Below are 15,943 nucleotides of genomic sequence, written 5' to 3' on the forward strand. Positions count from 1 at the left end.
CGGGAAGCAAGCAACCGCCTCGTGAGGAGGAGGCTACTCCGAACAAGTCAAGCTAAGTTATCCCTACGCAAAGCGACGAAGTTGCGACACAACACAGGAGCAATGAACATATCATAGTGATTGAGATCATAGTTTGATACACGCCCCTCTGGGGCCCATTCTGGTTTCTTTTTGATGTAGGAAGGAAAGGAAGAACAAAATAAAAGCGGTGTCTGCCCCTACAGCGGTTCACGGGGGTAGGCTCCCGGTGCCGTCCTGAGCTTAGCCGGACCCCTCCTCGCGCTTCACGGAGGCGGGGCGATGAGACGACCCACTGCCGCACTCAAAGCGGGCGTGGCGGTGTGGCGGCTGGTTGTAACCGCCGCTGCTGGGGCTGTCGCTGGAGGAAGAGCGGTCGTAGCTGGACGAGACGTGGTCGACCCCAAGGGCGGGTTCACCCTCGTCCTCATCACGACCATCGCCAAGGCCGAGCACCTCCTCGCCATCGTTGACCTCGGGGAAGCACCCGACGCGGCGACCATCTTCCCCAAACAACCTCACATAGAGGGTCGCGTCACCGTCATAGTTGAAGTGGAGGATGCACCGCCTGCCCAGGCCGCGCGTGGGGGCAAACGTATGCCAGCCACGGGCTAGGGCTATGTTGCCCGCAACGGAGACCTTGACCGCGACCCAGGAAGCCCTGCTGCAGCAGTCATCCGCCTGCAGCCAGAGCCCGCCTAGACCAAAGGCTGGTAGCTCATCGGCGAAGAAATGTGGGAGCTGAAGCCAGTTGCCGGCCGGGTTCTCTGACCAGATGACGAACTCCGGTAGCACCTCCGCCGAGTGGAAGCTCGGACGGGGAGGCCGCACGACCACGACACATCTCCCTTCATCGACAGGACCGCCGCGACCGGAGCGGCCCCTGCCACACGAAGAGGCGCCGCCATGGTTGTGTGGGGCCGTGGCGGGGATCGCGGAGTGCTTGCAGGGACGGCCACGTCCACGCTTGGGCGCCGGAGAGCCGGGCCCCTCGCGAGGGGCCTTCCCTTTCTCCACGGCGGAGAACCTCTTCGATGGCGCCATTGGTGTTGCAACTGACGATGGAGCAAAGAGCAAGAAGCAAGCGAAATGGGAAGAGATGGGCGATGGGGGCTCTGCCCCCCTCCCATTTATAGCCAAGGGAAGGCCAACCGCCGGCCTCCATGATCTAAGGTAATAATGATGGTTTTTCCTTGCATGTAGTAGGGACTTGTCAAGTCGGGCAGTTGCCGAGGCAGCGTGGGGAAGCGGAGACGCACACGTCCAATCAACCGCCACCCGTCGACCAAGGTCGCAGGCTATTGGGGCCTGTGGCACTCCGCACTTGCCCCTTTGGCTTCGCCTCGAGGCCAAGACCGAGCGCGCCTTGGGCCCGGGGGCTACTGTCAGCGTTCTGGGAACGGGGGTCCCCAGACTTGCCTGCCTGCGGCCCACGGCGTGGCTCTGCGAGCGGGCCCGTGCGGCCCATCTTCACCAGCAAGGACTCAAGACCCTTGCGAGGCGGACGACACAAGACCTCCTCAGGAGCGGCCTCACCAGGCTGGCTTGCGAGGGGCGGAGATTTCAAGGCCAGGCGAGCCTTGCGAGGTTCTAGTGACGTGAGCCATGACGACCAAGGCCAGGCGGGCGCCAGCACGCACAGTGTCCTTGTTTCCTCTTTGGTGCTCAGGAAGCAGGCGTAGGCGCAGAGTACTGAGGCGTCAAGCAAAGGTTTCCATATCAGTGCAACAAGACCAAGACTAGAAGGATGGCAAGACGGAGGTCACCGTGGAGCCCAAGACGGCGTCACCACCAGAGCCTTTTGTAGGTGAAGACTGCTTTTGTCAGGATAAGCTGTACTAGCTATCCCCTTTCGAATTGTCCGTTGTTGGCTCCCTTCCCGCTCAATATTTGGGGAGAGGACCAGGACCTCTATAACTAGGACTAGCCACCACCGTAGCTAAAAAAGAAAAGAGGGGATCAATCGATCGGTCGGACCAAGAGAGACCAGATCAACCACAAGTTCACCAAGCACAAGAACACCTCTCCTCAGGAGGCTGTTCTTCCCCTTGTACTATTCATCCTCAGCCCAAGAGGCAATCCACCACACCAACGTGGAGTAGGGTATTACACCACAACGGTGGCCCGAACCAGTATAAATCTTGTGTCCTTTGTGTCGTGAGTTCGTCGAGTTAGCCCGTAAGATCTTAGTAAAGCTAGGACGTGGATCGGTAGGGGGGAGATCTTCACACGCACCCCAGTGTTTCAACCTTGAGGGTTTTGCCGGAACCCGTGATAAGCTCATTCATGGACTCGCTGTTCCAAGAACATCGAGGCATGTAGTGGAAGGTAAGCTTTGTTAAAAACTCAAGCTCAGGGGCACCGAGCCCCATCCTGGGTTCCACTGATCAAAGCTCACCAGCGTGCCATCACAGAAAAAACGCCGGTAAGATTGGAACACACGACTACGGTCGAAAGTTGTCCGGAACCTGACGAAGAAATCAGCCGGTGGCAGACAGACTTCGATGAGGAAGTCACTTATTTGGATGCCGTGCGCAATGCCAAGAGCTTTGACAAGGTCGTCTGGTGAGATGGGAGGCCAGTCGCCGTTGAAGGTTACCATTAGCCCTTTGCCAGCGAACTGGTCGTCAAGCGCCGCCATGCTACTGTTGAGCGACAGCACGCAGCGCTTGAAGGCAGGACGGACCTCAGGATCTCTGGCTTGGAGATCCGCGTTGACCGGAGACGTGATAGTGCGCTTGAGTACATGGAGTACAGGAGGGGGATTTGGGGGAACTGGAGTAGGAATCGAGATTCCAGAGGGGGGGGAGGGGCGGGAGATTGGGGATGAAAATGTAGCATGAATTTCGAACATGCGCCAATATGCTCTCGGCACGCAAGCGCACGAAAACACCGGTGGCGCCCACATGTCGGTGTGCAAGAGTCCCAATTCTTTTTTTGAGAGCCTGGCCTTTTTTAGGATCTTTTGAGAGCCCGGCCTGAGAGTCATAATTGACCTATTTGGCATTGCGTTAATACTCGGCCCATACTCAACGACACCTCACTGGCCCGAACAAGTGTACATCATCGAAAAGACACTGAGCTCAAATTATAACTTGAAAAAAGGAGATATACTCTGAACACTGGAGAATGGTGATGCCCTCATTTAGCCCACCAGCAGATCGAGACAATAAACAGTTCGAAACAACGATATATACAACATTCAAACACTGACTAGTGACTACTATTGACATAAACAACAAGACTTGATAGTTCATAAGAAGTCTTGCTACACCACCAAAATGCACCCATCTCCAGCGCTCAGACTCTCGTGATCCAGACGAGAATGACATTCTAAATAGAGGAAACTATTACATAGTAAGAGTGACATAGACGAGGATGACCAAATGACAAGGAATATGCATAACAAAAGAGAGAACTACCCATCCAAAACAAACAGCAAAGATAATAAGTCATTCGAAGAGGGATGATCCAACACCATCATAATTTGCAGCCCTGCTTCAGCCACCAGTGATCCGGAGACACCAGTACTCCACCCTGCTTCAACCTTTGTCATTCTCACCTTCTTTTGGCTGCAGGTTGTATCGTTGACATATAGGGGAGTTTGCTCCCGAACTCCTAGGGCTCGCCGTGTAGACACAGTTTTCCATAGCAAACAGAGCCTCTCTGCCATCAAGGTCCTTGCCAACGGTGATCTCCTGGTTAATCGGATAATTGAGTCCGAGAAATAGAGAGTGTGAACCAAGGTTGTTTACCTGCCTCCAACTCAAAAATCCTGAAGGCCCCAACAAGTTGGTATCCTGCTCATAGACGTAACAGCCACTGTCCGAATACTCACGTATTTCATGGTGCTTGTATATAGTGGGGATTTTGCAATATAACTTTTCCGACTCATGTGTCCGAATGATCATCAGTCGTTTGCTGTCATCTGATCGAGGAGGAACCAGTTGTGCTTCCCTGTTTTTGGAAAAGGTGGTGTGATTACAAAGGGCAATAACTGTAGGGACACTGCATCATATCAAAAAGGACAGGCATTGTTAATGTAAGATTAGCATTGTTTAGAGTATGAGTAGGATCGGCACTATTAATGTAAGATCAACATTGATATGTCCCTGTTGGAATTGGGAGGAAAATACAGGGAAATGCATACTGGGTTCGAAAATATAGAAGTGCCATGCATGGTTATACTCATGTTATCTCACAATCGATTCTTCACAGGAAACTACCATGTCATGCATGTTATGTAATCATGTTCTGTCCTCACAAACAAATTCTTCAAGGAAACTAACAAACCATGCATTGTTATATACTCATGTTCTGTGGGCAAAATTCTTGTGAGCATATTATTCTAGCCATTGATTGTTGAAGGGAGAATATAGGTATGTACACATGGTAAGCATTACATGATTTCACTACTTCCAAATACAGAGTTCTCCATATGCACATTTACTTCCCTAATGTATGGTTAGATGAAACCAACAGTGTGATGCATGTTTATACATCATGAAAATGAGGACAGTAACATGGCCATTGATACACACTCATATTTAGTAGTATATAGATTACTATAAAATAAGGAGAATGTCAATATCTTCCTAACCATTTGATTATTTAGGGGTACAAATTGGCTGTAATGACATGGTCACAATCACATGAATTAACTCATTCAAAATATAGCTGATTTACGGCGTCTCTAATACATTGCCATAGTTCTACTCAAAACTGCTCAAACAGGGATATGCCAATCATCACAAAAAGTTCAAACAGTGTCATGGCGTCATCATTAACATCAGGCGGAAACAACTTACACGCGTCGTCCCAGCAATATCTAGTGCCATCTGCTTTGTCGATCGCATAGATGATGCCATTGTGTTCAATAGCATCACAGAAGTGTGTATTAGCTTTGACGATGATACACTGCGAGCTGAGTAGTCTCCACCTAAAGAAGGCACCGACATAAAGATAGGCGAGTCTGTGGTCGAACAAGGCAATTATCTTGAAGTCTGCGTAATCCGCATGTCATGTCGGCACTTGGCAGATTACAATCTTCTTCAAAACAAGGTCCGTCCAACTGACGTGGTAATCTAGATGACTTGGACCGCGATGGTAAAACTCTATATAATCCAATGGAGGAAGGATAATCTTATGGGAGGTCTCGAAGTTCACGAGCACCAACTTTTTCCCATCTTCTCTGACGGCAGCCATCCAGTGGGAGTTCATGTCTACCTAGTACATACCTACCAAGAAGTTTCCTGCGATGGTGATCGGATCAAAGTCGAGGGAAATGATGTACGGCAACCCACTACATACCTACAAAGAAGTTTTGGCTAATGGAGATCGTATTGAAGTCGAGGGGCATCATGTACACCTCCGTATCATGGTGAGAAAATCTTGCAAGACCAGATAGCAGCAAGCAGGGTGTCTTGAAAAGCTTAGGCCTCGCTTCGACAATGGCCAAGTGCATGTCCCTCGAGCATGCAGCCAGCCGCAGGGCGCTCAACATATCCATACACGAACAACAGAGGTCGAGGATGTCACTGGGGAGATTGCTCCAATCGCGGCTCATATGGATGCTGTGCGGTTCGCGTTTGGCCATGGTGGAGTTTGGAAGGTGGGGTTTTGGGGGGCTTGATTTAGGGGGAGAAGGCACTCAGTGCTGGAGCGGCTAGCGAGGGAATAGCGGTACTGGGGGAGGCGAGCGAGGCGTGGCTACGCGGAGGCACAATGATATAATGAAGAGTGACCTTAGGATCTCCGGCAAGACGGAGATGGAGATAGCGTGGTGCTAGGGGAGAGGGAGACAAGGCGAGGAATGCTATACAGCGGCAGTGACAGTGGCTGCACAGTGCATAAGGTGAGGCTGACTTTGGTAACCCGAACACACTGCCTGGACTGGTGTCACCTCGGGCGCAGGGTCTTGTCAGTTCACTGTGAGGACTGGATGAATAATATTTTGAATATCAAGTGTACCATAGTTGTACTACTACTAGTAGTAGGAGTAGTAGGAACATGAGTAGTACTGTATAGCGGAAATAGGTCTCCCATGCTAGCATGCCTCTGGGTTCACTTCATCATCCAGGTATCATCCACATTGCGAGCAGAACCAAATTCTCATGCATGCGGAAGCGCGAAGAAGGCCTTTTCTTTTTTGAGGATAAACACATATTCCTTAACTAGAGAATGTTGTGTCTCCCACGCATGCGCCAATTGTTGGGGAACGTTGCGGAAAACAAAATTTTCCTATGGTTTCACCAAGATCCATCTATGAGTTCATCTAGCAGCGAGTGATTGGATGCATCTACATACCTTTGTAGATCGCGTGCGGAAGCGTTCAAAGAACGGGGTTGATGTAGTCGAACACGACGTGATCCAAATTACCGATGACCAAGTGGCGAACGGACGGCACCTCCGCGTTCAACACACGTACGGAGCGGATGACGTCTCCTCCTTTCTTGATCCAGCAAGGGGGAAGGAGAGGTTGATGAAGATCCAGCAGCACGACGGCGTGGTGGTGGATGCAGGGCGTCACAGTAGCAAGGCTTTGCCGTGTACTACGAGGGAGAGATGTAACAGGGGAGAGGGAAGCACCAAAGGCTGAGGTATGAAGTCCTCCCTCTCCTCAACTATATATAGGAGGGCCAAGGGGGGGTGCGCCAGCCTAGGAGATCCAATCTCCTAGGGGCGGCGGCCAAGGGGAGGTTTCCCTCCCCCCCAAGGCACCTAGAGGTGCCTTCCACCATTGGGACTGTTCCCTTTTGTGGAAACCTAGGCGCATGGGCTTTTGGGGCTGGTGCCCTTGGCCCATGCAGGCCAAGGCGCACCCCCTACAGCCCATGTGGCCCCCCGGGACAGGTGGCCCCACCCGGTGGGCCCCCGGGACCCTTCCGGTGGTCCCGGTACAATACCGATGACCCCGAAACTTGTCCCGATGGCCGAAACTGCACTTCCTATATATAATTCTTTACCTCCGGACCATTCCGGAACTCCTCGTGACGTCCGGGATCTCATCCGGGACTCCGAACAACATTCGGGTTACTGCATATACATATCTTCACAACCCTAGCGTCACCGAACCTTAAGTGTGTAGACCCTACGGGTTCGGGAGACATGCAGACATGACCGGGACGACTCTCCGGTCAATAACCAACAGCGGGATCTGGATACCCATGTTGGCTCCCACATGCTCCACGATGATCTCATCGAATGAACCACGATGTCGAGGATTTAATCAACCCCGCATACAATTCCCTTTGTCAATCGGTATGTTACTTGCCCGAGACTCGATCGTCGGTATCCCAATACCTTGTTCAGTCTCGTTACCGGCAAGTCACTTTACTCGTACCGTAATGCATGATCCCGTGATCAACCACTTGGTCATCTTGAGCTCATAATGATGATGCATTACCGAGTGGGCCCAGTGATACCTCTCCGTTATATGGAGTGACAAATCCCAGTCTCGATCCGTGTCAACCCAACAGACACTTTCGGAAATACCTGTAGTGCACCTTTATAGTCACCCAGTTACGTTGTGACGTTTGATACACCCAAAGCACTCTTGCAGTATCCGGGAGTGACACGATCTCAGGGTCAAAGGAAAAGATACTTGACATTGGAAAAGCTCTAGAAAACGAACTACACGATCTTGTGCTATGCTTAGGATTAGGTCTTGTCCATCACATCATTCTCCTAATGATGTGATCCCGTTATCAATGACATCCAATGTCCATAGCTAGGAAACCATGACTATCTGTTGATCAACGAGCTAGCCAACTAGAGGCTTACTAGGGACATATTATGGTCTATGTATTCACACGTGTATTATGATTTCCGGATAATACAGTTATAGCATGAATAAAGACAATTATCATGAACAAAGAAATATAATAATAATACTTTTATTATTGCCTCTAGGGCATATTTCCAACACCAATATCCATCCGAACCAGCTACTACACATTTTTTTATTCGTTTGCATAGGTCCCACCTATGAGGAGGGGTGCAGAAATAAAAAGGAATCATAAAATGTCTCGCCACGGTGATTCAAAAGAGTGACCTCAACTAGCCAGTGGCACATGTAGCGCTAGAAGGATGGACACGTATAGGGATAGGTACCACTCCTCAGTCTACCCATGTAGCCTTTTAGTTCAGTCTACCTAGCCGTCTAATCAACTGCCTGCAGACCACTTCTCCCATTTACTTCTCCATCGGGAACCGATTTTCCTTGACTTCTTCACTACTCCTTCATCTTCATTTGCATCCAAATCACACTGCATTCACATTGTTTTAACCTCTTCACATCCTCCTAGAGTAATTCCGAAGCCCCTTTAAATAACCATCTTCTTCAGTTAGACTAGCCATCTAATCCTAATTCTCCAAACCATAGCCCTCTGGTCCAGCGGTTCCAAATGGCGAAAGAGATCGAGATGCAGGTTTTTAGCGTCCAACATGTCCTCGTCAAAGGCTCATTGAGCATAGTTTCCACAGTCACCGACCACTCAAGGGTTGTTTGGAAGTGGATCAACAATGTATCCAACTCCCTCCAAAAGGTGGAGATGAAGGTCATCGGTCTCGACGCAGAGTACACAGAGCATGCCACTAGGAAGATCCAACGCGCCGCCGTCCTTCAGCTGTGCCTCTCGAAGATGATGTTTTGGTGTACCACATCATACACGCGCTCTCCATACCAGGTGAGCTTCACGATTTCTTGTCTCAGGAGGACATATACTTCTGTGGGGCAGCCATCGTAGGGGACAAGCATAAGTTGGAGCCGTACAACCTTGATTTGAAAAGCATCACTGACGTACAAACCAAAATAAAAATTCCTGTAGAAGATTGTGATAAACCGACACCATCCCTATTCGACATAGAAAATTTTGTGCTTGGAACAAATCTTCAGAAGGGTGATGAGACGCTGGCATTAAGGTCGTCTGGATGGGAGAATTATCCCTTGACGTACGAGCGGATAAAATATGCTGCCCTCGATGCCCGTGTGAGTTTCGAGATAGCTACAAGGTCTAGAGAGCTTGTTGCGAAGCCGTCTCCCATAGAAAATGAGAACAAGAAGAAGAAGCTGCACCGGCAGTAGGGCATTGTGGATGGATGAACTATTTCCTCTCTTGTAAAAAAATTATTCCTTCTCTGTGTCTATTGATATAGATGGACTGTTTCGATGGTGTGCATGTCTTTGAAACAAGTAGTAGCGTGGGTCCGCTTGACTATAAGGAACTATTTATCCCCCTAGCTTTCTCTACTACTACTCCTTCCAGTGATCGGTATGTAATGCATGTGTCCGTAGACATGACAGCTTGTCCATGGAAGTTCAACTACGGCGACCATCACGTTTCATCCACTGCCACTCGTGATTCCCACGACACCGCTCCAACCCACGGAACCACGTCCCCCGACGTGCGCCTCACCCTTCTCGGTCGCACCGCCCCTCTGCCTTTGTGTGCTTGACATGTGGGCCACCTGAAATGCAATGAGCATCAAGTTTCTACCACAGCCACACGTGATTCCCACGACGCCGCTCGAACCCATGACACCACACGTCCCCCGACCTGCAGCTCACCCCTCTCGGCCCCACTGCCCCTCTGCCTTTGGGAGCAATACATGTGGACTAGCCACCTATCGGGTCCACATGTTATTGACTCAAAGGCAGGTGTAGTAAGGCGCTGAAGCTCAGTCCCGAGGGCCCCGAGAGGGAAATGTAACTCCTGCGCTAGGCCTTGTGGTGCTACCGCTGCATGAACTCATGCCAAACTTGAGATTTGTTTCTTTACTATACATGCATGCAACGATTTAATGGACATTGTAATCTCAACATGTGATGGGGAGCTCTAAATTTGAATTTGAAACTTATAAAACAAAAAAAATTCAAAACAGATAAATTGGGATGGAGGGAGTATACCGTAGGATGTGTCCCATATGAAACACGTCCCCTAGTTTGTCACCACGAAGATGCGGTTAGAAAGGAGCACATCATCTTCGTACTCGTACGGCAACAAATCGGTCGTAGACAGCATGGTCCACCCTTGACTGCCATGTGCAAGGTTCGTGCTATCTTCTTCAATCTCACCGTGGTTCCATCATACCAATTCAGGTGGTGGCCCGTTGCATGGCTAATCCCAATGTTGGACAAAGGTTCTACGAGAATGGTGTCACCGTTGTAAATGTTGTGCAAATTGATGTTGGTACCCTCCTATACATATGCAAGCCAATCTCCACTCGCACCGAGCCTAACCTGTGAAACAGTGGGCAGGGGGAGAATTAGGAAATGGACACAGAAGTAGTCTTTAGAATGCATTTACTACGTGATCAAACTCATCTTACTTGCTCATCGGACAAAATCCGAGTGCCCCTCAACGTCGGCATCTCAAGGGGCGTCAACTTGCAATGACAGCCACGCCGTGCTGGAGAGACCCCCAAGGAGACATCCTCGTGCGTTGCATGGAACATCAAGATGCATTTGTATGAGTAGTTTATCTTGTGAGAGAAAAGGATGAACGAGGTGTTGGGGATATTACTACTGGACATAAACCGGCCAGGAGTAGCCGGATTAGCTTTATGAAGATTAGAAGCCCATGAAGACGTAAGAATGATGGCGCTTTATGAAGGCCCAAGGCCCAGAGGCGAGTTAAGGCCTATAGATGTAAATCGACCTTATATGTAACTTGCATTGTAAGATAGAAAGTGTAGAAACCGAACCGGACACGTTTATGATCCGGCTTCAGGACTCTGTAAACCGGCGGGCGTCAACCTATGTATATAAAGGGACGACCCGGCAGCGGTTTAGGGACAACAGACAACAACTCGAGATCCAGTCAAAGAGGATTCGCTCCCTGGTCATCGAAACCCTAGCAATACCAATCACAACTAGACGTAGGCTTTCACCTTCATCGAAGGGGCCGAACTAGTATAAACTCCCCATGTCCCCTTGTCCGGTTTAACCCCTTTAAGCTAACCCATTGCGATGACTCCACGACTAAGTCCTTTCACTAGGACATCTGCCGTGACAAACCCATGACAGTTGGCGCCCACCGTGGGGCTATCGCACGATGGTTTCGAGTTCTTAAAGGGCAGCTTTGATGGACTCAAGGGATACGCTGTGGGACGGATGACGAAGAGTCGTCGCGGCAAGCTCTACATCGACAACGCAGGATGGGGCCCCGAGGCTGATACGGGTACCGGGTCCCCTTTGGTGGGATTCACATCTTCATCGACAAGATTGGCAAACCGGGCCCTGAGCCGGACACCTGCACCGACATCATCGAGATGGCTCAGCGTGCGAGCCCTTCCCCGGTTCAGCCCATGGCAAAGCATGTTTTCATAGGTGTCATCCATGGAGCAGAATATGAGGACGGACGGACATCCGATGGAGAAACCGTCGTCTGCTCCGATGACGAGTCTTTTAGAGAGACCGAATCGCTCTATCAGTTGCAGGATGGCCAGATTAGCGGAGGTTCTGAGGGCAACAGTATTCCGGACTCCCCTGATCTGCCAAACCGGGCCGCTATCTTCATGGCCGGTACACAGTCAGCACCCCACTCATCAACCGCCGCAGCAATGCTCTCCGGTTCATCAACAGCCACGCCAACGGGGGCAGGGAGCTCTGCGCCACCTCCAGATCAAGTTCTGTCTGACTTGTTCGAAGCTTTGGCAACATTGATGGCCGCGGAAGTGGACGCAGCAGCCCGAGATCAGCACAATGCGGAGATCGCAAAGGTGAAAGATCAGATAACTCAGGCTAAAGCGGACCTAGCGGCAGAGAACACTAGGATAGCTACAGAACGGGCCGAGTTGGAAGCTCAGGCCTATCGGCTTAGGCTGGATCAGAAAGCTTCATAGGAAGTCATGAGGAGAAGATACCGATCGCATCTCCCGCCGAGTTATGAGCCAAGAAATCTCTTCAACACGCCAGGAGCAGGAACCAGTAACCAGCCAATATTAAACCGGGCGGACGCGCTAGGAACAGGGGCACCGGTTCAGCCACGCACGATGGACCCGCCTCGTCAGAACAACATTGTGCCACAGTATGTTCCAATACCCCCCCGAGCATTACTCCAACCCGTTGGACAACATTGTGGCCGCCGCTTCACGATTGACAGCCCTCCCAACCGACGGCGAATCATCAGTTGCGATTGAGGCACGATGGGCCAGGGATCTCCTTCAAACATCCCTAAACCAGTAGCAAGCATATTTGCATAGTCGTGAGAGGATTCATTCCATCCCCCATCCAAGCCGGAGCTACAACAGGCACGTTGAGGATGAACCGGCCGTATTAAGTAGTGCACGTCGCCGTAATTCGCCGCGGAGGCACAACTCGGCAGGGGGAGGTGCTAATACGCAGGATGTGGTGGATCATGGTCGCGCACATCGAGAGGCCGAGTTAGCAGCTCTGCACGGAGCCCGTGTGGTATTCAGTTCCTTAGGGGTGCCGTGTTTTACCCCTGCTTTGCGTAATGTGAGACTGCCCAAGGATTTCAAAGGACCTCGTAAGGTACCCAATTATACCGCCGACCTGCAACCAGAGGCATGGGTTGAAAGTTACGAGATGGCAATGGAGATGTTAGATGTGGATGAAGCGGTATGTGCTAAATACTTCACCATGATGTTGGAAGGAACAACTCATACTTGGTTGAAGAGCTTACCAACTAACTCTGTCGGATCATGGGCCAAATTGAAGCACCGGTTTATCCAGAACTTCAAAGATACTTGTAAGTAGCCCATGTCAATTGTGGATCTGGCCGCTTGTGTCCAAGAGGATGGAGAGTCCACGACCCATTGGGTAAAGCGGGTCTCAGCTATTTTGCATTCATTGAATCGTATCAATGTAGATACCACAGTGCTAACGTTGGAGGGCAATTGCCATTTTCTGTCGCTCAAATAGAAGTTAGGAAGGCTCAAATGTCACCGCAATGATATGTCAACGCTTATGGCCGCTTTGGTTAAATACGCCGATTCAGATAATACCAAAGACCTTGACTCAAAGGAGGACAAACCGGGGAAAGGGAAAAAGAACGGCAACACCAAGGGTCAGCAGCATAATCCGGCAGGCCATGGGAACAATGGTAAGCGCAAGGCCGACAACAGCTTGGACTTTGTGGCTAACACCAATGCTCAGGAGAATGGTTAGCACCGTAAGGGCAAGCAGCCCCAGAGGGGCGGAGGTTCAGGCCCCAATTTGGAGCGCCTGTTAAATAAACCCTGTCCAAAGCATGGATCAAAGGAGAATCCAGCATCGCATCTTTGGAAGGATTGTTATATCATGCGAGATTTCAAGAACTCCAATATGTTTTAGTACGATAATGGCCCGCCCGGCGGTTTAGGAGGTGGTTTCCATGGGCCGGGCTACGGAGGTGACAGTTCCAGTTCAGGATTTCAGGGAAATCAAACCGGACACATCAATCAAGGGCACCAAAGCAACCAGGGAGGTTACAACCATCAGGGGAACCAGCAGCAGCAGCAGTCGGGTTATCAGAGTAATCCTAAGCAGTTAAATAGTGGGCAATATCATGTCTTCACCACTAGATTGTGTAAGCGTGATCAGAAGCTTCACAAGAGGGCAATGAACTCTGTTGAACCGGCGGTGCCTCAGTATTTGCGCTGGTCTAAGCAACCCATTTTATGGAGTAGAGAGGATCACCCGCCCCGGGTTGACAATCCGGGTCATCTGGCCTTAGTGGTGGCCCCTCAAGTTGGGTGATATAAGTTCACTAAGGTACTCATGGATGGGCGAAGTAGTATCAACATTCTATATTATGATACCCTCCGTCGTAAGGGGTTGACAGATAAGAATCTTAAACCGTCAAACACCGTTCTTCATGGTATGGTGCCTGGTAAGTCTGCATATCCAGTGGGCAAGATAGCCTTAGAGGTGGCTTTTGGAGATGATCATGATTCAAGATCAGAAACATTGACTTTTGAGGTGGTGAAAATCAAAAATACGTATCACGCTTTGTTTGGGCAGCCGGCTTACGCTAAGTTCATGGTGAGGCCGTGTTATGTGTATCTGCAGCTTAAGATGCCAGGTCATAAGGGGACCATCACAGTACACGGGAGCAGGAAGATCGCTTTGGAATGTGAGGAAGGTGATGCGACTTATGCCGAGTCGATTTGTGCCACAGAGGAGCTGAAGTTTTATAAGGACCAATTTGATCCGGCAGATATGACTTCTTTGAAAAAGACAACTACGCAACACGATCCGGCGTTGAAATTTAAATCGGCCACAGATACTAAGATGGTTGATTTTGTTCCTGGCGATTCATCCAAGCAGTTCAGCATCATCGCTAACCTGGATCCCAAATAGGAAAGCGCACTCATCGAGTTCATCCGTGAGAACCGGGACATCTTTGCATGGAAACCTTCTGACATGCCAGGTGTACCGAGGGAACTCGCTGAGCACACACTTAACATTGATCCTAAGTTTAAACCGGTCCGACAGTTTCTCCGCCGCTTCAATGAAGAAAGGCGCAAGGCTATTGGTGAAGAAGTAGCTCGGTTGTTGGCCGCGGGGTTTATCGTGGAGGTCTTTCACCTGGAGTGGTTGGCTAATCCGGTGCTGGTTCTTAAGAAAAATGACACTTGGCGTATGTGTGTGGATTACACATACTTGAACAAGGCTTTCCCTGCATACCCCTTTGCCCTCCCTTGTATTGATCAGATCATTGATGCTACGGCGGGTTGTGACCGTTTGTGTTTTCTAGATGCTTATTCTGGTTATCATCAGATCAAAATGGTAGTTAAGGACCAGGAGAAGACAGCTTTCAGAACTCCCTTTGGAGCCTTCTACTATGTCTCCATGCCCTTTGGGCTTAAGAGTGCCCAGGCAACTTATCTATGTTGTGTTCAGAATTGTCTTCATAAGCAAATTGGGCGTAATGTTCATGCATATGTGGATGATATTGTGATAAAATCCAGGAAGGAGGAAACATTGATAGATGATTTGAGAGAAACCTTTGACAACCTCCAGGTCTACAAGATGATGCTCAATCCGGAAAAGTATGTCTTTGGTGTCCCGGCAGGCAAACTCTTGGGTTTTCTGGTATCAAACAGAGGCATTGAGGCTAATCTGGAAAAAATCTCAGCAATTACATCTTTGGCTAAACTGGCATGTATCAATGATGTTCAATATCTGGCCGGCCGGATTGCTGCTTTGAGCCGGTTTATCAGTCGTCTTGGGGAGAAGGCTATCCCTTTATATCAGATGCTAAAGAAAACAGATGATTTTGTCTGGAGCGAGGCGGCTGATAAAGCGTTTGAGGATCTGAAGAGGCAGTTAGCTGAACCGCCTGTGCTTGCAGCCCCGATCGATAAAGAGCCGTTATTGCTATATGTGGCTGCTAATGCCCGACCTGTTAGTGTGGCTATTGTGGTGGAGCGCAAGGAAGCTGGAAAGGAGTATCCGGTTCAACGGCCGGTTTATTATATCAGTGAGGTGCTCATTGAATCAAAGCAGAGGTATCCACATTGGCAGAAGCTGGTGTATGGAGTGTTTATGGCAAGCCGGAAGCTTAAACATTATTTTCAGGGCCATCCTATCACAGTGGTCAGTTCAGCCCCTCTGGGAGATATCATTCAAAACAGAGAAGCAACTGGTCGGATTGCCAAGTGGGTTATTGAGCTTGGACCTCACGGGCTCAAATACATACCTCGAACAGCGATTAAATCCCAAGCACTCATGGACTTCATCAATGATTGGACGGAATTGCAGGCACCAGAGGAAAAGCCAGATAATACGTATTGGACTATTGACTTTGATGGATCCAGACAGTTGGAGGGCTCGGGGGCTGGAGTCATACTAACTTCCCCACGAGGTGACAAGTTTTGTTATGTCCTCCGTTTAATGTTCCCTTGTACTAACAATGCAGCTGAGTATGAGGCCTTGCTCCACGGTCTTCGGATGGCTAAGGAGATGAACTTAAGCCGG

This window comes from Triticum urartu, chromosome 5, assembly GCF_003073215.2.
Source record: "Triticum urartu cultivar G1812 chromosome 5, Tu2.1, whole genome shotgun sequence".
NCBI lineage: Eukaryota > Viridiplantae > Streptophyta > Magnoliopsida > Poales > Poaceae > Triticum > Triticum urartu.